Source organism: Pipistrellus hanaki (assembly GCF_964339955.1).
Source record: "Pipistrellus hanaki genome assembly, chromosome: 13".
Taxonomy (NCBI): Eukaryota; Metazoa; Chordata; class Mammalia; order Chiroptera; family Vespertilionidae; genus Pipistrellus; species Pipistrellus hanaki.
Genome location: NC_140515.1, coordinates 5,209,569 through 5,232,467, shown reverse-complemented (window position 1 = coordinate 5,232,467; position 22,899 = coordinate 5,209,569).

Here is a 22,899-nt window from a genome sequence, read left to right as displayed (position 1 = left end):
GGGCGTGGTTTCCGGAACCAGGAGGCGGGCCCAGGCCCACAGCTGATCCAGGTCAAGTCAAGGAGGTGGCGGGGCCAGGTGAGCAGCTGGAGGCGGTCAGGGGATCAAGGGGGCGGGGCCAGGTGAACAGCCTGAAGTGGTGAGGTAAGCAGGAGAGAGGGTCGCGGGCAGGGACGCGGGTGACCAGCAGGCGGGTCTGCAGGCGGCAGGGACCTAAAGAGGGGGCCCGGCGGCTTGGCTGGGCGCTTAGCTGACCGGCGGGAAGCGGTCAAGGGAAGAGTGGGTTGGGGCCGGTGTCAAAAGCTGGAGGTGGTCCAGTGGGGAAGGCCCTGGGGCCCGGTGAAGGTGCCCCCGAAGCGCAAAGTGATTTTCTCGGACTTGACACAGCTCTCTCCCCGTTGTCAAAGGCTAACCCTTACCCTAAAATTAAGCCTATCCCTCAACATAACCCTCACCCCTGGCTAAGGCCCTGGGGCCCTGTGAAACCTGGACGAGGGTCTCAAGTGCCCACAAAAGCCTCACCTGCCTGAGCTTCAGACTGGATGCCAGCAAGAGGGACCCTTGTCCTCAGGGTAGGGCGTTCCAGGCGAATGGGGTGGAAAGCAGGCCCCCGGGGCCGGGCCACCAGACCAGTCAGAACCTCCGGAGGGGCCGGGGAGGTGCCCCCAGAGTGGAAAGTGATAATTTCTCGGACTTGACACAGCTCTCTCCCGGTTGTCAAAGCCCATAGGCAGGGCTGTGGGCTTGTCAGGACACTCTGCTCTGAGCTGCCCTTTGGTGGGAGCGATGGGGGCCGGGGGGGTGCGGGGGTTAGAGGGCCGGCCCCGAGGCTCATGGAGGCCCCTGGGTGTCCTGAAGGGAGGGCTGGCTGGTCTGCCCACGCTTGGGGACCTGGGAGGCACCCTGTGAGCAGAGGGCTATGTGCCTTTACATCCCAGTGGTGGGGGCTATTCCTCTGTGTTTGGGAGCAGGGCAGACTGGCTGGTGCTGCTTTCTCATTGGTCGAATGGACCGGGGGCGTGGTTTCCGGAACCAGGAGGCGGGCCCAGGCCCACAGCTGATCCAGGTCAAGTCAAGGAGGGGGCGGGGCCAGGTGAGCAGCTGGAGGCGGTCAGGGGATCAAGGGGGCGGGGCCAGGTGAACAGCCTGAAGTGGTGAGGTAAGAAGGAGAGAGGGTCGCGGGCAGGGACGCGGGTGACCAGCAGGCGGGTCTGCCGGCGGCAGGGACCTAAAGAGGGGGCCCGGCGGCTTGGCCGGGCGCTTAGCTGACCGGCAGGAAGCGGTCAAGGGAAGAGTGGGTTGGGGCCGGTGTCAAAAGCTGGAGGTGGTCCAGTGGGGAAGGCCCTGGGGCCCGGTGAAGGTGCCCCCGAAGCGCAAAGTGATTTTCTCGGACTTGACACAGCTCTCTCCCCGTTGTCAAAGGCTAACCCTAACCCTAAAACTAAGCCTATCCCTCAACCTAACCCTCACCCGTGGCTAAGACCCTGGGGCCCTCTGAAACCTGGACGAGGGTCTCAAGTGCCCACAAAAGCCTCACCTGCCTGAGCTTCAGACTGGATGCCAGCAAGAGGGACCCTTGTCCTCAGGGTAGGGCGTTCCAGGCGAATGGGGCGGAAAGCAGGCCCCCGGGGCCGGGCCACCAGACCAGTCAGAACCTCCGGAGGGGCCGGGGAGGTGCCCCCAGAGTGGAAAGTGATAATTTCTCGGACTTGACACAGCTCTCTCCCGGTTGTCAAAGCCCATAGGCAGGGCTGTGGGCTTGTCAGGACACTCTGCTCTGAGCTGCCCTTTGGTGGGAGTGATGGGGGCCGGGGGGGTGCGGGGGTTAGAGGGCCGGCCCCGAGGCTCATGGAGGCCCCTGGGTGTCCTGAAGGGAGGGCTGGCTGGTCTGCCCACGCTTGGGGACCTGGGAGGCACCCTGTGAGCAGAGGGCTATGTGCCTTTACATCCCAGTGGTGGGGGCTATTCCTCTGTGTTTGGGAGCAGGGCAGACTGGCTGGTGCTGCTCGCTCATTGGTCGAATGGACCAGGGGCGTGGTTTCCGGAACCAGGAGGCGGGCCCAGGCCCACAGCTGATCCAGGTCAAGTCAAGGAGGGGGCGAGGCCAGGTGAGCAGCTGGAGGCGGTCAGCGGATCAAGGGGGCGGGGCCAGGTGAACAGCCTGAAGTGGTGAGGTAAGCAGGAGAGAGGGTCGCGGGCAGGGACGCGGGTGACCAGCAGGCGGGTCTGCCGGCGGCAGGGACCTAAAGAGGTGGCCCGGCGGCTTGGCCGGGCGCTTAGCTGACCGGCGGGAAGCGGTCAAGGGAAGAGTGGGTTGGGGCCGGTGTCAAAAGTTGGAGGTGGTCCAGTGGAAAAGGTCCAGTGGGGCCCGGTGAAGGTGCCCCCGAAGCGCAAAGTGATTTTCTCGGACTTGACACAGCTCTCTCCCCGTTGTCAAAGGCTAACCCTTACCCTAAAACTAAGCCTATCCCTCAACATAACCCTCACCCGTGGCTAAGGCCCTGGGGCCCTGTGAAACCTGGACGAGGGTCTCAAGTGCCCACAAAAGCCTCACCTGCCTGAGCTTCAGACTGGATGCCAGCAAGAGGGACCCTTGTCCTCAGGGTAGGGCGTTCCAGGCGAATGGGGCGGAAAGCAGGCCCCCGGGGCCGGGCCACCAGACCAGTCAGAACCTCCGGAGGGGCCCCAAAAGTGGAAAGTGATAATTTCTCGGACTTGACACAGCTCTCTCCCGGTTGTCAAAGCCCATAGGCAGGGCTGTGGGCTTGTCAGGACACTCTGCTCTGAGCTGCCCTTTGGTGGGAGCTATGGGGGCCGGGGGGGTGCGGGGGTTAGAGGGCCGGCCCCGAGGCTCATGGAGGCCCCTGGGTGTCCTGAAGGGAGGGCTGGCTGGTCTGCCCACGCTTGGGGACCTGGGAGGCACCCTGTGAGCAGAGGGCTATGTGCCTTTACATCCCAGTGGTGGGGGCTATTCCTCTGTGTTTGGGAGCAGGGCAGACTGGCTGGTGCTGCTCGCTCATTGGTCGAATGGACCAGGGGCGTGGTTTCCGGAACCAGGAGGCGGGCCCAGGCCCACAGCTGATCCAGGTCAAGTCAAGGAGGGGGCGGGGCCAGGTGAGCAGCTGGAGGCGGTCAGGGGATCAAGGGGGCGGGGCCAGGTGAACAGCCTGAAGTGGTGAGGTAAGCAGGAGAGAGGGTCGCGGGCAGGGACGCGGGTGACCAGCAGGCGGGTCTGCTGGCGGCAGGGACCTAAAGAGGGGGCCCGGCGGCTTGGCCGGGCGCTTAGCTGACCGGCGGGAAGCGGTCAAGGGAAGAGTGGGTTGGGGCCGGTGTCAAAAGTTGGAGGTGGTCCAGTGGGGAAGGTCCAGTGGGGCCCGGTGAAGGTGCCCCCGAAGCGCAAAGTGATTTTCTCGGACTTGACACAGCTCTCTCCCCATTGTCAAAGGCTAACCCTAACCCTAAAACTAAGCCTATCCCTCAACCTAACCCTCACCCGTGGCTAAGACCCTGGGGCCCTCTGAAACCTGGACGAGGGTCTCAAGTGCCCACAAAAGCCTCACCTGCCTGAGCTTCAGACTGGATGCCAGCAAGAGGGACCCTTGTCCTCAGGGTAGGGCGTTCCAGGCGAATGGGGTGGAAAGCAGGCCCCCGGGGCCGGGCCACCAGACCAGTCAGAACCTCCGGAGGGGCCGGGGAGGTGCCCCCAGAGTGGAAAGTGATAATTTCTCGGACTTGACACAGCTCTCTCCCGGTTGTCAAAGCCCATAGGCAGGGCTGTGGGCTTGTCAGGACACTCTGCTCTGAGCTGCCCTTTGGTGGGAGCGATGGGGGCCGGGGGGGTGCGGGGGTTAGAGGGCCGGCCCCGAGGCTCATGGAGGCCCCTGGGTGTCCTGAAGGGAGGGCTGGCTGGTCTGCCCACGCTTGGGGACCTGGGAGGCACCCTGTGAGCAGAGGGCTATGTGCCTTTACATCCCAGTGGTGGGGGCTATTCCTCTGTGTTTGGGAGCAGGGCAGACTGGCTGGTGCTGCTTGCTCATTGGTCGAATGGACCGGGGGCGTGGTTTCCGGAACCAGGAGGCGGGCCCAGGCCCACAGCTGATCCAGGTCAAGTCAAGGAGGGGGCGGGGCCAGGTGAGCAGCTGGAGGCGGTCAGGGGATCAAGGGGGCGGGGCCAGGTGAACAGCCTGAAGTGGTGAGGTAAGAAGGAGAGAGGGTCGCGGGCAGGGACGCGGGTGACCAGCAGGCGGGTCTGCCGGCGGCAGGGACCTAAAGAGGGGGCCCGGCGGCTTGGCCGGGCGCTTAGCAGACCGGCAGGAAGCGGTCAAGGGAAGAGTGGGTTGGGGCCGGTGTCAAAAGCTGGAGGTGGTCCAGTGGGGAAGGCCCTGGGGCCCGGTGAAGGTGCCCCCGAAGCGCAAAGTGATTTTCTCGGACTTGACACAGCTCTCTCCCCGTTGTCAAAGGCTAACCCTAACCCTAAAACTAAGCCTATCCCTCAACCTAACCCTCACCCGTGGCTAAGACCCTGGGGCCCTCTGAAACCTGGACGAGGGTCTCAAGTGCCCACAAAAGCCTCACCTGCCTGAGCTTCAGACTGGATGCCAGCAAGAGGGACCCTTGTCCTCAGGGTAGGGCGTTCCAGGCGAATGGGGCGGAAAGCAGGCCCCCGGGGCCGGGCCACCAGACCAGTCAGAACCTCCGGAGGGGCCGGGGAGGTGCCCCCAGAGTGGAAAGTGATAATTTCTCGGACTTGACACAGCTCTCTCCCGGTTGTCAAAGCCCATAGGCAGGGCTGTGGGCTTGTCAGGACACTCTGCTCTGAGCTGCCCTTTGGTGGGAGTGATGGGGGCCGGGGGGGTGCGGGGGTTAGAGGGCCGGCCCCGAGGCTCATGGAGGCCCCTGGGTGTCCTGAAGGGAGGGCTGGCTGGTCTGCCCACGCTTGGGGACCTGGGAGGCACCCTGTGAGCAGAGGGCTATGTGCCTTTACATCCCAGTGGTGGGGGCTATTCCTCTGTGTTTGGGAGCAGGGCAGACTGGCTGGTGCTGCTCGCTCATTGGTCGATTGGACCAGGGGCGTGGTTTCCGGAACCAGGAGGCGGGCCCAGGCCCACAGCTGATCCAGGTCAAGTCAAGGAGGGGGCGAGGCCAGGTGAGCAGCTGGAGGCGGTCAGCGGATCAAGGGGGCGGGGCCAGGTGAACAGCCTGAAGTGGTGAGGTAAGCAGGAGAGAGGGTCGCGGGCAGGGACGCGGGTGACCAGCAGGCGGGTCTGCCGGCGGCAGGGACCTAAAGAGGTGGCCCGGCGGCTTGGCCGGGCGCTTAGCTGACCGGCGGGAAGCGGTCAAGGGAAGAGTGGGTTGGGGCCGGTGTCAAAAGTTGGAGGTGGTCCAGTGGAAAAGGTCCAGTGGGGCCCGGTGAAGGTGCCCCCGAAGCGCAAAGTGATTTTCTCGGACTTGACACAGCTCTCTCCCCGTTGTCAAAGGCTAACCCTTACCCTAAAACTAAGCCTATCCCTCAACATAACCCTCACCCGTGGCTAAGGCCCTGGGGCCCTGTGAAACCTGGACGAGGGTCTCAAGTGCCCACAAAAGCCTCACCTGCCTGAGCTTCAGACTGGATGCCAGCAAGAGGGACCCTTGTCCTCAGGGTAGGGCGTTCCAGGCGAATGGGGCGGAAAGCAGGCCCCCGGGGCCGGGCCACCAGACCAGTCAGAACCTCCGGAGGGGCCCCAAAAGTGGAAAGTGATAATTTCTCGGACTTGACACAGCTCTCTCCCGGTTGTCAAAGCCCATAGGCAGGGCTGTGGGCTTGTCAGGACACTCTGCTCTGAGCTGCCCTTTGGTGGGAGCGATGGGGGCCGGGGGGGTGCGGGGGTTAGAGGGCCGGCCCCGAGGCTCATGGAGGCCCCTGGGTGTCCTGAAGGGAGGGCTGGCTGGTCTGCCCACGCTTGGGGACCTGGGAGGCACCCTGTGAGCAGAGGGCTATGTGCCTTTACATCCCAGTGGTGGGGGCTATTCCTCTGTGTTTGGGAGCAGGGCAGACTGGCTGGTGCTGCTCGCTCATTGGTCGAATGGACCAGGGGCGTGGTTTCCGGAACCAGGAGGCGGGCCCAGGCCCACAGCTGATCCAGGTCAAGTCAAGGAGGGGGCGGGGCCAGGTGAGCAGCTGGAGGCGGTCAGGGGATCAAGGGGGCGGGGCCAGGTGAACAGCCTGAAGTGGTGAGGTAAGCAGGAGAGAGGGTCGCGGGCAGGGACGCGGGTGACCAGCAGGCGGGTCTGCTGGCGGCAGGGACCTAAAGAGGGGGCCCGGCGGCTTGGCCGGGCGCTTAGCTGACCGGCGGGAAGCGGTCAAGGGAAGAGTGGGTTGGGGCCGGTGTCAAAAGTTGGAGGTGGTCCAGTGGGGAAGGTCCAGTGGGGCCCGGTGAAGGTGCCCCCGAAGCGCAAAGTGATTTTCTCGGACTTGACACAGCTCTCTCCCCATTGTCAAAGGCTAACCCTAACCCTAAAACTAAGCCTATCCCTCAACCTAACCCTCACCCGTGGCTAAGACCCTGGGGCCCTCTGAAACCTGGACGAGGGTCTCAAGTGCCCACAAAAGCCTCACCTGCCTGAGCTTCAGACTGGATGCCAGCAAGAGGGACCCTTGTCCTCAGGGTAGGGCGTTCCAGGCGAATGGGGTGGAAAGCAGGCCCCCGGGGCCGGGCCACCAGACCAGTCAGAACCTCCGGAGGGGCCGGGGAGGTGCCCCCAGAGTGGAAAGTGATAATTTCTCGGACTTGACACAGCTCTCTCCCGGTTGTCAAAGCCCATAGGCAGGGCTGTGGGCTTGTCAGGACACTCTGCTCTGAGCTGCCCTTTGGTGGGAGCGATGGGGGCCGGGGGGGTGCGGGGGTTAGAGGGCCGGCCCCGAGGCTCATGGAGGCCCCTGGGTGTCCTGAAGGGAGGGCTGGCTGGTCTGCCCACGCTTGGGGACCTGGGAGGCACCCTGTGAGCAGAGGGCTATGTGCCTTTACATCCCAGTGGTGGGGGCTATTCCTCTGTGTTTGGGAGCAGGGCAGACTGGCTGGTGCTGCTTGCTCATTGGTCGAATGGACCGGGGGCGTGGTTTCCGGAACCAGGAGGCGGGCCCAGGCCCACAGCTGATCCAGGTCAAGTCAAGGAGGGGGCGGGGCCAGGTGAGCAGCTGGAGGCGGTCAGGGGATCAAGGGGGCGGGGCCAGGTGAACAGCCTGAAGTGGTGAGGTAAGAAGGAGAGAGGGTCGCGGGCAGGGACGCGGGTGACCAGCAGGCGGGTCTGCCGGCGGCAGGGACCTAAAGAGGGGGCCCGGCGGCTTGGCCGGGCGCTTAGCTGACCGGCTGGAAGCGGTCAAGGGAAGAGTGGGTTGGGGCCGGTGTCAAAAGCTGGAGGTGGTCCAGTGGGGAAGGCCCTGGGGCCCGGTGAAGGTGCCCCCGAAGCGCAAAGTGATTTTCTCGGACTTGACACAGCTCTCTCCCCGTTGTCAAAGGCTAACCCTAACCCTAAAACTAAGCCTATCCCTCAACCTAACCCTCACCCGTGGCTAAGACCCTGGGGCCCTCTGAAACCTGGACGAGGGTCTCAAGTGCCCACAAAAGCCTCACCTGCCTGAGCTTCAGACTGGATGCCAGCAAGAGGGACCCTTGTCCTCAGGGTAGGGCGTTCCAGGCGAATGGGGCGGAAAGCAGGCCCCCGGGGCCGGGCCACCAGACCAGTCAGAACCTCCGGAGGGGCCGGGGAGGTGCCCCCAGAGTGGAAAGTGATAATTTCTCGGACTTGACACAGCTCTCTCCCGGTTGTCAAAGCCCATAGGCAGGGCTGTGGGCTTGTCAGGACACTCTGCTCTGAGCTGCCCTTTGGTGGGAGTGATGGGGGCCGGGGGGGTGCGGGGGTTAGAGGGCCGGCCCCGAGGCTCATGGAGGCCCCTGGGTGTCCTGAAGGGAGGGCTGGCTGGTCTGCCCACGCGTGGGGACCTGGGAGGCACCCTGTGAGCAGAGGGCTATGTGCCTTTACATCCCAGTGGTGGGAGCTATTCCTCTGTGTTTGGGAGCAGGGTAGACTGGCTGGTGCTGCTCGCTCATTGGTCGAATGGACCAGGGGCGTGGTTTCCGGAACCAGGAGGCGGGCCCAGGCCCACAGCTGATCCAGGTCAAGTCAAGGAGGTGGCGGGGCCAGGTGAGCAGCTGGAGGCGGTCAGGGGATCAAGGGGGCGGAGCCAGGTGAACAGCCTGAAGTGGTGAGGTAAGCAGGAGAGAGGGTCGCGGGCAGGGACGCGGGTGACCAGCAGGCGGGTCTGCCGGCGGCAGGGACCTAAAGAGGGGGCCCGGCGGCTTGGCCGGGCGCTTAGCTGACCGGCGGGAAGCGGTCAAGGGAAGAGTGGGTTGGGGCCGGTGTCAAAAGCTGGAGGTGGTCCAGTGGGGAAGGCCCTGGGGCCCGGTGAAGGTGCCCCCGAAGCGCAAAGTGATTTTCTCGGACTTGACACAGCTCTCTCCCCGTTGTCAAAGGCTAACCCTAACCCTAAAACTAAGCCTATCCCTCAACCTAACCCTCACCCGTGGCTAAGACCCTGGGGCCCTCTGAAACCTGGACGAGGGTCTCAAGTGCCCACAAAAGCCTCACCTGCCTGAGCTTCAGAGTGGATGCCAGCAAGAGGGACCCTTGTCCTCAGGGTAGGGCGTTCCAGGCGAATGGGGCGGAAAGCAGGCCCCCGGGGCCGGGCCACCAAACCAGTCAGAACCTCCGGAGGGGCCCCCAGAGTGGAAAGTGATAATTTCTCGGACTTGACACAGCTCTCTCCCGGTTGTCAAAGCCCATAGGCAGGGCTGTGGGCTTGTCAGGACACTCTGCTCTGAGCTGCCCTTTGGTGGGAGCGATGGGGGCCGGGGGGGTGCGGGCGTTAGAGGGCCGGCCCCGAGGCTCATGGAGGCCCCTGGGTGTCCTGAAGGGAGGGCTGGCTGGTCTGCCCACGCTTGGGGACCTGGGAGGCACCCTGTGAGCAGAGGGCTATGTGCCTTTACATCCCAGTGGTGGGGGCTATTCCTCTGTGTTTGGGAGCAGGGCAGACTGGCTGGTGCTGCTCGCTCATTGGTCGAATGGACCAGGGGCGTGGTTTCCGGAACCAGGAGGCGGGCCCAGGCCCACAGCTGATCCAGGTCAAGTCAAGGAGGGGGCGGGGCCAGGTGAGCAGCTGGAGGCGGTCAGCGGATCAAGGGCGCGGGGCCAGGTGAACAGCCTGAAGTGGTGAGGTAAGCAGGAGAGAGGGTCGCAGGCAGGGACGCGGGTGACCAGAAGGCGGGTCTGCCGGCGGCAGGGACCTAAAGAGGGGGCCCGGCGGCTTGGCCGTGCGCTTAGCTGACCGGCTGGAAGCGGTCAAGGGAAGAGTGGGTTGGGGCCGGTGTCAAAAGCTGGAGGTGGTCCAGTGGGTAAGGTCCAGTGGGGCCCGGTGAAGGTGCCCCCGAAGCGCAAAAATGATTTTCTCGGAATTGACACAGCTCTCTCCCCGTTGTCAAAGGCTAACCCTTACCCTAAAACTAAGCCTATCCCTCAACATAACCCTCACCCGTGGCTAAGGCCCTGGGGCCCTGTGAAACCTGGACGAGGGTCTCAAGTGCCCACAAAAGCCTCACCTGTCTGAGCTTCAGACTGGATGCCAGCAAGAGGGACCCTTGTCCTCAGGGTAGGGCGTTCCAGGCGAATGGGGCGGAAAGCAGGCCCCCGGGGCCGGGCCACCAGACCAGTCAGAACCTCCGGAGGGGCCGGGGAGGTGCCCCCAGAGTGGAAAGTGATAATTTCTCGGACTTGACACAGCTCTCTCCCGGTTGTCAAAGCCCATAGGCAGGGCTGTGGGCGTGTCAGGACGCTCTGCTCTGAGCTGCCCTTTGGTGGGAGCGATGGGGGCCGGGGGGGTGGGGGTTAGAGGGCCTGCCCCGAGGCTCATGGAGGCCCCTGGGTGTCCTGAAGGGAGGGCTGGCTGGTCTGCCCACGCGTGGGGACCTGGGAGGCACCCTGTGAGCAGAGGGCTATGTGCCTTTACATCCCAGTGGTGGGAGCTATTCCTCTGTGTTTGGGAGCAGGGTAGACTGGCTGGTGCTGCTCGCTCATTGGTCGAATGGACCAGGGGCGTGGTTTCCGGAACCAGGAGGCGGGCCCAGGCCCACAGCTGATCCAGGTCAAGTCAAGGAGGGGGCGGGGCCGGGTGAGCAGCTGGAGGCGGTCAGCGGATCAAGGGGGCAGGGCCAGGTGAACAGCCTGAAGTGGTGAGGTAAGCAGGAGAGAGGGTCGCGGGCAGGGACGCGGGTGACCAGCAGGCGGGTCTGCCGGCGGCAGGGACCTAAAGAGGGGGCCCGGCGGCTTGGCCGGGCGCTTAGCTGACCGGCGGGAAGCGGTCAAGGGAAGAGTGGGTTGGGGCCGGTGTCAAAAGTTGGAGGTGGTCCAGTGGGGAAGGTCCAGTGGGGCCCGGTGAAGGTGCCCCCGAAGCGCAAAGTGATTTTCTCGGACTTGACACAGCTCTCTCCCCGTTGTCAAAGGCTAACCGTTACTTTAAAACTAAGCCTATCCCTCAACATAACCCTCACCCGTGGCTAAGGCCCTGGGGCCCTGTGAAACCTGGACGAGGGTCTCAAGTGCCCACAAAAGCCTCACCTGCCTGAGCTTCAGACTGGATGCCAGCAAGAGGGACCCTTGTCCTCAGGGTAGGGCGTTCCAGGCGAATGGGGCGGAAAGCAGGCCCCCGGGGCCGGGTCACCAGACCAGTCAGAACCTCCGGAGGGGCCGGGGAGGTGCCCCCAGAGTGGAAAGTGATAATTTCTCGGACTTGACACAGCTCTCTCCCGGTTGTCAAAGCCCATAGGCTGGGCTGTGGGCGTGTCAGGACGCTCTGCTCTGAGCTGCCCTTTGGTGGGAGCGATGGGGGCCGGGGGTGTGGGGGTTAGAGGGCCTGCCCCGAGGCTCATGGAGGCCCCTGGGTGTCCTAAAGGGAGGGCTGGCTGGTCTGCCCACGCGTGGGGACCTGGGAGGCACCCTGTGAGCAGAGGGCTATGTGCCTTTACATCCCAGTGGTGGGAGCTATTCCTCTGTGTTTGGGAGCAGGGTAGACTGGCTGGTGCTGCTCGCTCATTGGTCGAATGGACCAGGGGCGTGGTTTCCGGAACCAGGAGGCGGGCCCAGGCCCACAGCTGATCCAGGTCAAGTCAAGGAGGTGGCGGGGCCAGGTGAGCAGCTGGAGGCGGTCAGGGGATCAAGGGGGCGGGGCCAGGTGAACAGCCTGAAGTGGTGAGGTAAGCAGGAGAGAGAGTCGCGGGCAGGGACGCGGGTGACCAGCAGGCGGGTCTGCCGGCGGCAGGGACCTAAAGAGGGGGCCCGGCGGCTTGGCCGGGCGCTTAGCTGACCGGCGGGAAGCGGTCAAGGGAAGAGTGGGTTGGGGCCGGTGTCAAAAGCTGGAGGTGGTCCAGTGGGGAAGGCCCTGGGGCCCGGTGAAGGTGCCCCCGAAGCGCAAAGTGATTTTCTCGGACTTGACACAGCTCTCTCACCGTTGTCAAAGGCTAACCCTAACCCTAAAACTAAGCCTATCCCTCAACCTAACCCTCACCCGTGGCTAAGACCCTGGGGCCCTCTGAAACCTGGACGAGGGTCTCAAGTGCCCACAAAAGCCTCACCTGCCTGAGCTTCAGACTGGATGCCAGCAAGAGGGACCCTTGTCCTCAGGGTAGGGCGTTCCAGGCGAATGGGGCGGAAAGCAGGCCCCCGGGGCCGGGCCACCAGACCAGTCAGAACCTCCGGAGGGGCCCCCAGAGTGGAAAGTGATAATTTCTTGGACTTGACACAGCTCTCTCCCGGTTGTCAAAGCCCATAGGCAGGGCTGTGGGCTTGTCAGGACACTCTGCTCTGAGCTGCCCTTTGGTGGGAGCGATGGGGGCCGGGGGGGTGCGGGCGTTAGAGGGCCGGCCCCGAGGCTCATGGAGGCCCCTGGGTGTCCTGAAGGGAGGGCTGGCTGGTCTGCCCACGCTTGGGGACCTGGGAGGCACCCTGTGAGCAGAGGGCTATGTGCCTTTACATCCCAGTGGTGGGGGCTATTCCTCTGTGTTTGGGAGCAGGGCAGACTGGCTGGTGCTGCTCGCTCATTGGTCGAATGGACCAGGGGCGTGGTTTCCGGAACCAGGAGGCGGGCCCAGGCCCACAGCTGATCCAGGTCAAGTCAAGGAGGGGGCGGGGCCAGGTGAGCAGCTGGAGGCGGTCAGCGGATCAAGGGCGCGGGGCCAGGTGAACAGCCTGAAGTGGTGAGGTAAGCAGGAGAGAGGGTCGCGGGCAGGGACGCGGGTGACCAGAAGGCGGGTCTGCCGGCGGCAGGGACCTAAAGAGGGGGCCCGGCGGCTTGGCCGGGCGCTTAGCTGACCGGCTGGAAGCGGTCAAGGGAAGAGTGGGTTGGGGCCGGTGTCAAAAGCTGGAGGTGGTCCAGTGGGGAAGGCCCTGGGGCCCGGTGAAGGTGCCCCCGAAGCGCAAAGTGATTTTCTCGGACTTGACACAGCTCTCTCCCCGTTGTCAAAGGCTAACCCTAACCCTAAAACTAAGCCTATCCCTCAACCTAACCCTCACCCGTGGCTAAGACCCTGGGGCCCTCTGAAACCTGGACGAGGGTCTCAAGTGCCCACAAAAGCCTCACCTGCCTGAGCTTCAGACTGGATGCCAGCAAGAGGGACCCTTGTCCTCAGGGTAGGGCGTTCCAGGCGAATGGGGCGGAAAGCAGGCCCCCGGGGCCGGGCCACCAGACCAGTCAGAACCTCCGGAGGGGCCGGGGAGGTGCCCCCAGAGTGGAAAGTGATAATTTCTCGGACTTGACACAGCTCTCTCCGGTTGTCAAAGCCCATAGGCTGGGCTGTGGGCGTGTCAGGACGCTCTGCTCTGAGCTGCCCTTTGGTGGGAGCGATGGGGGCCGGGGGTGTGGGGGTTAGAGGGCCTGCCCCGAGGCTCATGGAGGCCCCTGGGTGTCCTGAAGGGAGGGCTGGCTGGTCTGCCCACGCGTGGGGACCTGGGAGGCACCCTGTGAGCAGAGGGCTATGTGCCTTTACATCCCAGTGGTGGGAGCTATTCCTCTGTGTTTGGGAGCAGGGTAGACTGGCTGGTGCTGCTCGCTCATTGGTCGAATGGACCAGGGGCGTGGTTTCCGGAACCAGGAGGCGGGCCCAGGCCCACAGCTGATCCAGGTCAAGTCAAGGAGGTGGCGGGGCCAGGTGAGCAGCTGGAGGCGGTCAGGGGATCAAGGGGGCGGGGCCAGGTGAACAGCCTGAAGTGGTGAGGTAAGCAGGAGAGAGAGTCGCGGGCAGGGACGCGGGTGACCAGCAGGCGGGTCTGCCGGCGGCAGGGACCTAAAGAGGGGGCCCGGCGGCTTGGCCGGGCGCTTAGCTGACCAGCGGGAAGCGGTCAAGGGAAGAGTGGGTTGGGGCCGGTGTCAAAAGCTGGAGGTGGTCCAGTGGGGAAGGCCCTGGGGCCCGGTGAAGGTGCCCCCGAAGCGCAAAGTGATTTTCTCGGACTTGACACAGCTCTCTCCCCGTTGTCAAAGGCTAACCCTAACCCTAAAACTAAGCCTATCCCTCAACCTAACCCTCACCCGTGGCTAAGACCCTGGGGCCCTCTGAAACCTGGACGAGGGTCTCAAGTGCCCACAAAAGCCTCACCTGCCTGAGCTTCAGACTGGATGCCAGCAAGAGGGACCCTTGTCCTCAGGGTAGGGCGTTCCAGGCGAATGGGGCGGAAAGCAGGCCCCCGGGGCCGGGCCACCAGACCAGTCAGAACCTCCGGAGGGGCCCCCAGAGTGGAAAGTGATAATTTCTTGGACTTGACACAGCTCTCTCCCGGTTGTCAAAGCCCATAGGCAGGGCTGTGGGCTTGTCAGGACACTCTGCTCTGAGCTGCCCTTTGGTGGGAGCGATGGGGGCCGGGGGGGTGCGGGCGTTAGAGGGCCGGCCCCGAGGCTCATGGAGGCCCCTGGGTGTCCTGAAGGGAGGGCTGGCTGGTCTGCCCACGCTTGGGGACCTGGGAGGCACCCTGTGAGCAGAGGGCTATGTGCCTTTACATCCCAGTGGTGGGGGCTATTCCTCTGTGTTTGGGAGCAGGGCAGACTGGCTGGTGCTGCTCGCTCATTGGTCGAATGGACCAGGGGCGTGGTTTCCGGAACCAGGAGGCGGGCCCAGGCCCACAGCTGATCCAGGTCAAGTCAAGGAGGGGGCGGGGCCAGGTGAGCAGCTGGAGGCGGTCAGCGGATCAAGGGCGCGGGGCCAGGTGAACAGCCTGAAGTGGTGAGGTAAGCAGGAGAGAGGGTCGCGGGCAGGGACGCGGGTGACCAGAAGGCGGGTCTGCCGGCGGCAGGGACCTAAAGAGGGGGCCCGGCGGCTTGGCCGGGCGCTTAGCTGACCGGCTGGAAGCGGTCAAGGGAAGAGTGGGTTGGGGCCGGTGTCAAAAGCTGGAGGTGGTCCAGTGGGGAAGGCCCTGGGGCCCGGTGAAGGTGCCCCCGAAGCGCAAAGTGATTTTCTCGGACTTGACACAGCTCTCTCCCCGTTGTCAAAGGCTAACCCTAACCCTAAAACTAAGCCTATCCCTCAACCTAACCCTCACCCGTGGCTAAGACCCTGGGGCCCTCTGAAACCTGGACGAGGGTCTCAAGTGCCCACAAAAGCCTCACCTGCCTGAGCTTCAGACTGGATGCCAGCAAGAGGGACCCTTGTCCTCAGGGTAGGGCGTTCCAGGCGAATGGGGCGGAAAGCAGGCCCCCGGGGCCGGGCCACCAGACCAGTCAGAACCTCCGGAGGGGCCGGGGAGGTGCCCCCAGAGTGGAAAGTGATAATTTCTCGGACTTGACACAGCTCTCTCCGGTTGTCAAAGCCCATAGGCTGGGCTGTGGGCGTGTCAGGACGCTCTGCTCTGAGCTGCCCTTTGGTGGGAGCGATGGGGGCCGGGGGTGTGGGGGTTAGAGGGCCTGCCCCGAGGCTCATGGAGGCCCCTGGGTGTCCTGAAGGGAGGGCTGGCTGGTCTGCCCACGCGTGGGGACCTGGGAGGCACCCTGTGAGCAGAGGGCTATGTGCCTTTACATCCCAGTGGTGGGAGCTATTCCTCTGTGTTTGGGAGCAGGGTAGACTGGCTGGTGCTGCTCGCTCATTGGTCGAATGGACCAGGGGCGTGGTTTCCGGAACCAGGAGGCGGGCCCAGGCCCACAGCTGATCCAGGTCAAGTCAAGGAGGTGGCGGGGCCAGGTGAGCAGCTGGAGGCGGTCAGGGGATCAAGGGGGCGGGGCCAGGTGAACAGCCTGAAGTGGTGAGGTAAGCAGGAGAGAGAGTCGCGGGCAGGGACGCGGGTGACCAGCAGGCGGGTCTGCCGGCGGCAGGGACCTAAAGAGGGGGCCCGGCGGCTTGGCCGGGCGCTTAGCTGACCAGCGGGAAGCGGTCAAGGGAAGAGTGGGTTGGGGCCGGTGTCAAAAGCTGGAGGTGGTCCAGTGGGGAAGGCCCTGGGGCCCGGTGAAGGTGCCCCCGAAGCGCAAAGTGATTTTCTCGGACTTGACACAGCTCTCTCCCCGTTGTCAAAGGCTAACCCTAACCCTAAAACTAAGCCTATCCCTCAACCTAACCCTCACCCGTGGCTAAGACCCTGGGGCCCTCTGAAACCTGGACGAGGGTCTCAAGTGCCCACAAAAGCCTCACCTGCCTGAGCTTCAGACTGGATGCCAGCAAGAGGGACCCTTGTCCTCAGGGTAGGGCGTTCCAGGCGAATGGGGCGGAAAGCAGGCCCCCGGGGCCGGGCCACCAGACCAGTCAGAACCTCCGGAGGGGCCCCCAGAGTGGAAAGTGATAATTTCTCGGACTTGACACAGCTCTCTCCCGGTTGTCAAAGCCCATAGGCAGGGCTGTGGGCTTGTCAGGACACTCTGCTCTGAGCTGCCCTTTGGTGGGAGCGATGGGGGCCGGGGGGGTGCGGGCGTTAGAGGGCCGGCCCCGAGGCTCATGGAGGCCCCTGGGTGTCCTGAAGGGAGGGCTGGCTGGTCTGCCCACGCTTGGGGACCTGGGAGGCACCCTGTGAGCAGAGGGCTATGTGCCTTTACATCCCAGTGGTGGGGGCTATTCCTCTGTGTTTGGGAGCAGGGCAGACTGGCTGGTGCTGCTCGCTCATTGGTGGAATGGACCAGGGGCGTGGTTTCCGGAACCAGGAGGCGGGCCCAGGCCCACAGCTGATCCAGGTCAAGTCAAGGAGGGGGCGGGGCCAGGTGAGCAGCTGGAGGCGGTCAGCGGATCAAGGGCGCGGGGCCAGGTGAACAGCCTGAAGTGGTGAGGTAAGCAGGAGAGAGGGTCGCGGGCAGGGACGCGGGTGACCAGAAGGCGGGTCTGCCGGCGGCAGGGACCTAAAGAGGGGGCCCGGCGGCTTGGCCGGGCGCTTAGCTGACCGGCTGGAAGCGGTCAAGGGAAGAGTGGGTTGGGGCCGGTGTCAAAAGCTGGAGGTGGTCCAGTGGGGAAGGCCCTGGGGCCCGGTGAAGGTGCCCCCGAAGCGCAAAGTGATTTTCTCGGACTTGACACAGCTCTCTCCCCGTTGTCAAAGGCTAACCCTAACCCTAAAACTAAGCCTATCCCTCAACCTAACCCTCACCCGTGGCTAAGACCCTGGGGCCCTCTGAAACCTGGACGAGGGTCTCAAGTGCCCACAAAAGCCTCACCTGCCTGAGCTTCAGACTGGATGCCAGCAAGAGGGACCCTTGTCCTCAGGGTAGGGCGTTCCAGGCGAATGGGGCGGAAAGCAGGCCCCCGGGGCCGGGCCACCAGACCAGTCAGAACCTCCGGAGGGGCCGGGGAGGTGCCCCCAGAGTGGAAAGTGATAATTTCTCGGACTTGACACAGCTCTCTCCGGTTGTCAAAGCCCATAGGCTGGGCTGTGGGCGTGTCAGGACGCTCTGCTCTGAGCTGCCCTTTGGTGGGAGCGATGGGGGCCGGGGGTGTGGGGGTTAGAGGGCCTGCCCCGAGGCTCATGGAGGCCCCTGGGTGTCCTGAAGGGAGGGCTGGCTGGTCTGCCCACGCGTGGGGACCTGGGAGGCACCCTGTGAGCAGAGGGCTATGTGCCTTTACATCCCAGTGGTGGGAGCTATTCCTCTGTGTTTGGGAGCAGGGTAGACTGGCTGGTGCTGCTCGCTCATTGGTCGAATGGACCAGGGGCGTGGTTTCCGGAACCAGGAGGCGGGCCCAGGCCCACAGCTGATCCAGGTCAAGTCAAGGAGGTGGCGGGGCCAGGTGAGCAGCTGGAGGCGGTCAGGGGATCAAGGGGGCGGGGCCAGGTGAACAGCCTGAAGTGGTGAGGTAAGCAGGAGAGAGAGTCGCGGGCAGGGACGCGGGTGACCAGCAGGCGGGTCTGCCGGCGGCAGGGACCTAAAGAGGGGGCCCGGCGGCTTGGCCGGGCGCTTAGCTGACCAGCGGGAAGCGGTCAAGGGAAGAGTGGGTTGGGGCCGGTGTCAAAAGCTGGAGGTGGTCCAGTGGGGAAGGCCCTGGGGCCCGGTGAAGGTGCCCCCGAAGCGCAAAGTGATTTTCTCGGACTTGACACAGCTCTCTCCCCGTTGTCAAAGGCTAACCCTAACCCTAAAACTAAGCCTATCCCTCAACCTAACCCTCACCCGTGGCTAAGACCCTGGGGCCCTCTGAAACCTGGACGAGGGTCTCAAGTGCCCACAAAAGCCTCACCTGCCTGAGCTTCAGACTGGATGCCAGCAAGAGGGACCCTTGTCCTCAGGGTAGGGCGTTCCAGGCGAATGGGGCGGAAAGCAGGCCCCCGGGGCCGGGCCACCAGACCAGTCAGAACCTCCGGAGGGGCCCCCAGAGTGGAAAGTGATAATTTCTCGGACTTGACACAGCTCTCTCCCGGTTGTCAAAGCCCATAGGCAGGGCTGTGGGCTTGTCAGGACACTCTGCTCTGAGCTGCCCTTTGGTGGGAGCGATGGGGGCCGGGGGGGTGCGGGCGTTAGAGGGCCGGCCCCGAGGCTCATGGAGGCCCCTGGGTGTCCTGAAGGGAGGGCTGGCTGGTCTGCCCACGCTTGGGGACCTGGGAGGCACCCTGTGAGCAGAGGGCTATGTGCCTTTACATCCCAGTGGTGGGGGCTATTCCTCTGTGTTTGGGAGCAGGGCAGACTGGCTGGTGCTGCTCGCTCATTGGTGGAATGGACCAGGGGCGTGGTTTCCGGAACCAGGAGGCGGGCCCAGGCCCACAGCTGATCCAGGTCAAGTCAAGGAGGGGGCGGGGCCAGGTGAGCAGCTGGAGGCGGTCAGCGGATCAAGGGCGCGGGGCCAGGTGAACAGCCTGAAGTGGTGAGGTAAGCAGGAGAGAGGGTCGCGGGCAGGGACGCGGGTGACCAGAAGGCGGGTCTGCCGGCGGCAGGGACCTAAAGAGGGGGCCCGGCGGCTTGGCCGGGCGCTTAGCTGACCGGCTGGAAGCGGTCAAGGGAAGAGTGGGTTGGGGCCGGTGTCAAAAGCTGGAGGTGGTCCAGTGGGGAAGGCCCTGGGGCCCGGTGAAGGTGCCCCCGAAGCGCAAAGTGATTTTCTCGGACTTGACACAGCTCTCTCCCCGTTGTCAAAGGCTAACCCTAACCCTAAAACTAAGCCTATCCCTCAACCTAACCCTCACCCGTGGCTAAGACCCTGGGGCCCTCTGAAACCTGGACGAGGGTCTCAAGTGCCCACAAAAGCCTCACCTGCCTGAGCTTCAGACTGGATGCCAGCAAGAGGGACCCTTGTCCTCAGGGTAGGGCGTTCCAGGCGAATGGGGCGGAAAGCAGGCCCCCGGGGCCGGGCCACCAGACCAGTCAGAACCTCCGGAGGGGCCGGGGAGGTGCCCCCAGAGTGGAAAGTGATAATTTCTCGGACTTGACACAGCTCTCTCCCGGTTGTCAAAGCCCATAGGCTGGGCTGTGGGCGTGTCAGGACGCTCTGCTCTGAGCTGCCCTTTGGTGGGAGCGATGGGGGCCGGGGGTGTGGGGGTTAGAGGGCCTGCCCCGAGGCTCATGGAGGCCCCTGGGTGTCCTGAAGGGAGGGCTGGCTGGTCTGCCCACGCGTGGGGACCTGGGAGGCACCCTGTGAGCAGAGGGCTATGTGCCTTTACATCCCAGTGGTGGGAGCTATTCCTCTGTGTTTGGGAGCAGGGTAGACTGGCTGGTGCTGCTCGCTCATTGGTCGAATGGACCAGGGGCGTGGTTTCCGGAACCAGGAGGCGGGCCCAGGCCCACAGCTGATCCAGGTCAAGTCAAGGAGGTGGCGGGGCCAGGTGAGCAGCTGGAGGCGGTCAGGGGATCAAGGGGGCGGGGCCAGGTGAACAGCCTGAAGTGGTGAGGTAAGCAGGAGAGAGAGTCGCGGGCAGGGACGCGGGTGACCAGCAGGCGGGTCTGCCGGCGGCAGGGACCTAAAGAGGGGGCCCGGCGGCTTGGCCGGGCGCTTAGCTGACCAGCGGGAAGCGGTCAAGGGAAGAGTGGGTTGGGGCCGGTGTCAAAAGCTGGAGGTGGTCCAGTGGGGAAGGCCCTGGGGCCCGGTGAAGGTGCCCCCGAAGCGCAAAGTGATTTTCTCGGACTTGACACAGCTCTCTCCCCGTTGTCAAAGGCTAACCCTAACCCTAAAACTAAGCCTATCCCTCAACCTAACCCTCACCCGTGGCTAAGACCCTGGGGCCCTCTGAAACCTGGACGAGGGTCTCAAGTGCCCACAAAAGCCTCACCTGCCTGAGCTTCAGACTGGATGCCAGCAAGAGGGACCCTTGTCCTCAGGGTAGGGCGTTCCAGGCGAATGGGGCGGAAAGCAGGCCCCCGGGGCCGGGCCACCAGACCAGTCAGAACCTCCGGAGGGGCCCCCAGAGTGGAAAGTGATAATTTCTCGGACTTGACACAGCTCTCTCCCGGTTGTCAAAGCCCATAGGCAGGGCTGTGGGCTTGTCAGGACACTCTGCTCTGAGCTGCCCTTTGGTGGGAGCGATGGGGGCCGGGGGGGTGCGGGCGTTAGAGGGCCGGCCCCGAGGCTCATGGAGGCCCCTGGGTGTCCTGAAGGGAGGGCTGGCTGGTCTGCCCACGCTTGGGGACCTGGGAGGCACCCTGTGAGCAGAGGGCTATGTGCCTTTACATCCCAGTGGTGGGGGCTATTCCTCTGTGTTTGGGAGCAGGGCAGACTGGCTGGTGCTGCTCGCTCATTGGTGGAATGGACCAGGGGCGTGGTTTCCGGAACCAGGAGGCGGGCCCAGGCCCACAGCTGATCCAGGTCAAGTCAAGGAGGGGGCGGGGCCAGGTGAGCAGCTGGAGGCGGTCAGCGGATCAAGGGCGCGGGGCCAGGTGAACAGCCTGAAGTGGTGAGGTAAGCAGGAGAGAGGGTCGCGGGCAGGGACGCGGGTGACCAGAAGGCGGGTCTGCCGGCGGCAGGGACCTAAAGAGGGGGCCCGGCGGCTTGGCCGGGCGCTTAGCTGACCGGCTGGAAGCGGTCAAGGGAAGAGTGGGTTGGGGCCGGTGTCAAAAGCTGGAGGTGGTCCAGTGGGGAAGGCCCTGGGGCCCGGTGAAGGTGCCCCCGAAGCGCAAAGTGATTTTCTCGGACTTGACACAGCTCTCTCCCCGTTGTCAAAGGCTAACCCTAACCCTAAAACTAAGCCTATCCCTCAACCTAACCCTCACCCGTGGCTAAGACCCTGGGGCCCTCTGAAACCTGGACGAGGGTCTCAAGTGCCCACAAAAGCCTCACCTGCCTGAGCTTCAGACTGGATGCCAGCAAGAGGGACCCTTGTCCTCAGGGTAGGGCGTTCCAGGCGAATGGGGCGGAAAGCAGGCCCCCGGGGCCGGGCCACCAGACCAGTCAGAACCTCCGGAGGGGCCGGGGAGGTGCCCCCAGAGTGGAAAGTGATAATTTCTCGGACTTGACACAGCTCTCTCCCGGTTGTCAAAGCCCATAGGCTGGGCTGTGGGCGTGTCAGGACGCTCTGCTCTGAGCTGCCCTTTGGTGGGAGCGATGGGGGCCGGGGGTGTGGGGGTTAGAGGGCCTGCCCCGAGGCTCATGGAGGCCCCTGGGTGTCCTGAAGGGAGGGCTGGCTGGTCTGCCCACGCGTGGGGACCTGGGAGGCACCCTGTGAGCAGAGGGCTATGTGCCTTTACATCCCAGTGGTGGGAGCTATTCCTCTGTGTTTGGGAGCAGGGTAGACTGGCTGGTGCTGCTCGCTCATTTGTCGAATGGACCAGGGGCGTGGTTTCCGGAACCAGGAGGCGGGCCCAGGCCCACAGCTGATCCAGGTCAAGTCAAGGAGGTGGCGGGGCCAGGTGAGCAGCTGGAGGCGGTCAGGGGATCAAGGGGGCGGGGCCAGGTGAACAGCCTGAAGTGGTGAGGTAAGCAGGAGAGAGAGTCGCGGGCAGGGACGCGGGTGACCAGCAGGCGGGTCTGCCGGCGGCAGGGACCTAAAGAGGGGGCCCGGCGGCTTGGCCGGGCGCTTAGCTGACCGGCGGGAAGCGGTCAAGGGAAGAGTGGGTTGGGGCCGGTGTCAAAAGCTGGAGGTGGTCCAGTGGGGAAGGCCCTGGGGCCCGGTGAAGGTGCCCCCGAAGCGCAAAGTGATTTTCTCGGACTTGACACAGCTCTCTCCCCGTTGTCAAAGGCTAACCCTAACCCTAAAACTAAGCCTATCCCTCAACCTAACCCTCACCCGTGGCTAAGACCCTGGGGCCCTCTGAAACCTGGACGAGGGTCTCAAGTGCCCACAAAAGCCTCACCTGCCTGAGCTTCAGACTGGATGCCAGCAAGAGGGACCCTTGTCCTCAGGGTAGGGCGTTCCAGGCGAATGGGGCGGAAAGCAGGCCCCCGGGGCCGGGCCACCAGACCAGTCAGAACCTCCGGAGGGGCCCCCAGAGTGGAAAGTGATAATTTCTCGGACTTGACACAGCTCTCTCCCGGTTGTCAAAGCCCATAGGCAGGGCTGTGGGCTTGTCAGGACACTCTGCTCTGAGCTGCCCTTTGGTGGGAGCGATGGGGGCCGGGGGGGTGCGGGCGTTAGAGGGCCGGCCCCGAGGCTCATGGAGGCCCCTGGGTGTCCTGAAGGGAGGGCTGGCTGGTCTGCCCACGCTTGGGGACCTGGGAGGCACCCTGTGAGCAGAGGGCTATGTGCCTTTACATCCCAGTGGTGGGGGCTATTCCTCTGTGTTTGGGAGCAGGGCAGACTGGCTGGTGCTGCTCGTTCATTGGTCGAATGGACCAGGGGCGTGGTTTCCGGAACCAGGAGGCGGGCCCAGGCCCACAGCTGATCCAGGTCAAGTCAAGGAGGGGGCGGGGCCAGGTGAGCAGCTGGAGGCGGTCAGCGGATCAAGGGCGCGGGGCCAGGTGAACAGCCTGAAGTGGTGAGGTAAGCAGGAGAGAGGGTCGCGGGCAGGGACGCGGGTGACCAGAAGGCGGGTCTGCCGGCGGCAGGGACCTAAAGAGGGGGCCCGGCGGCTTGGCCGGGCGCTTAGCTGACCGGCTGGAAGCGGTCAAGGGAAGAGTGGGTTGGGGCCGGTGTCAAAAGCTGGAGGTGGTCCAGTGGGGAAGGCCCTGGGGCCCGGTGAAGGTGCCCCCGAAGCGCAAAGTGATTTTCTCGGACTTGACACAGCTCTCTCCCCGTTGTCAAAGGCTAACCCTAACCCTAAAACTAAGCCTATCCCTCAACCTAACCCTCACCCGTGGCTAAGACCCTGGGGCCCTCTGAAACCTGGACGAGGGTCTCAAGTGCCCACAAAAGCCTCACCTGCCTGAGCTTCAGACTGGATGCCAGCAAGAGGGACCCTTGTCCTCAGGGTAGGGCGTTCCAGGCGAATGGGGCGGAAAGCAGGCCCCCGGGGCCGGGCCACCAGACCAGTCAGAACCTCCGGAGGGGCCGGGGAGGTGCCCCCAGAGT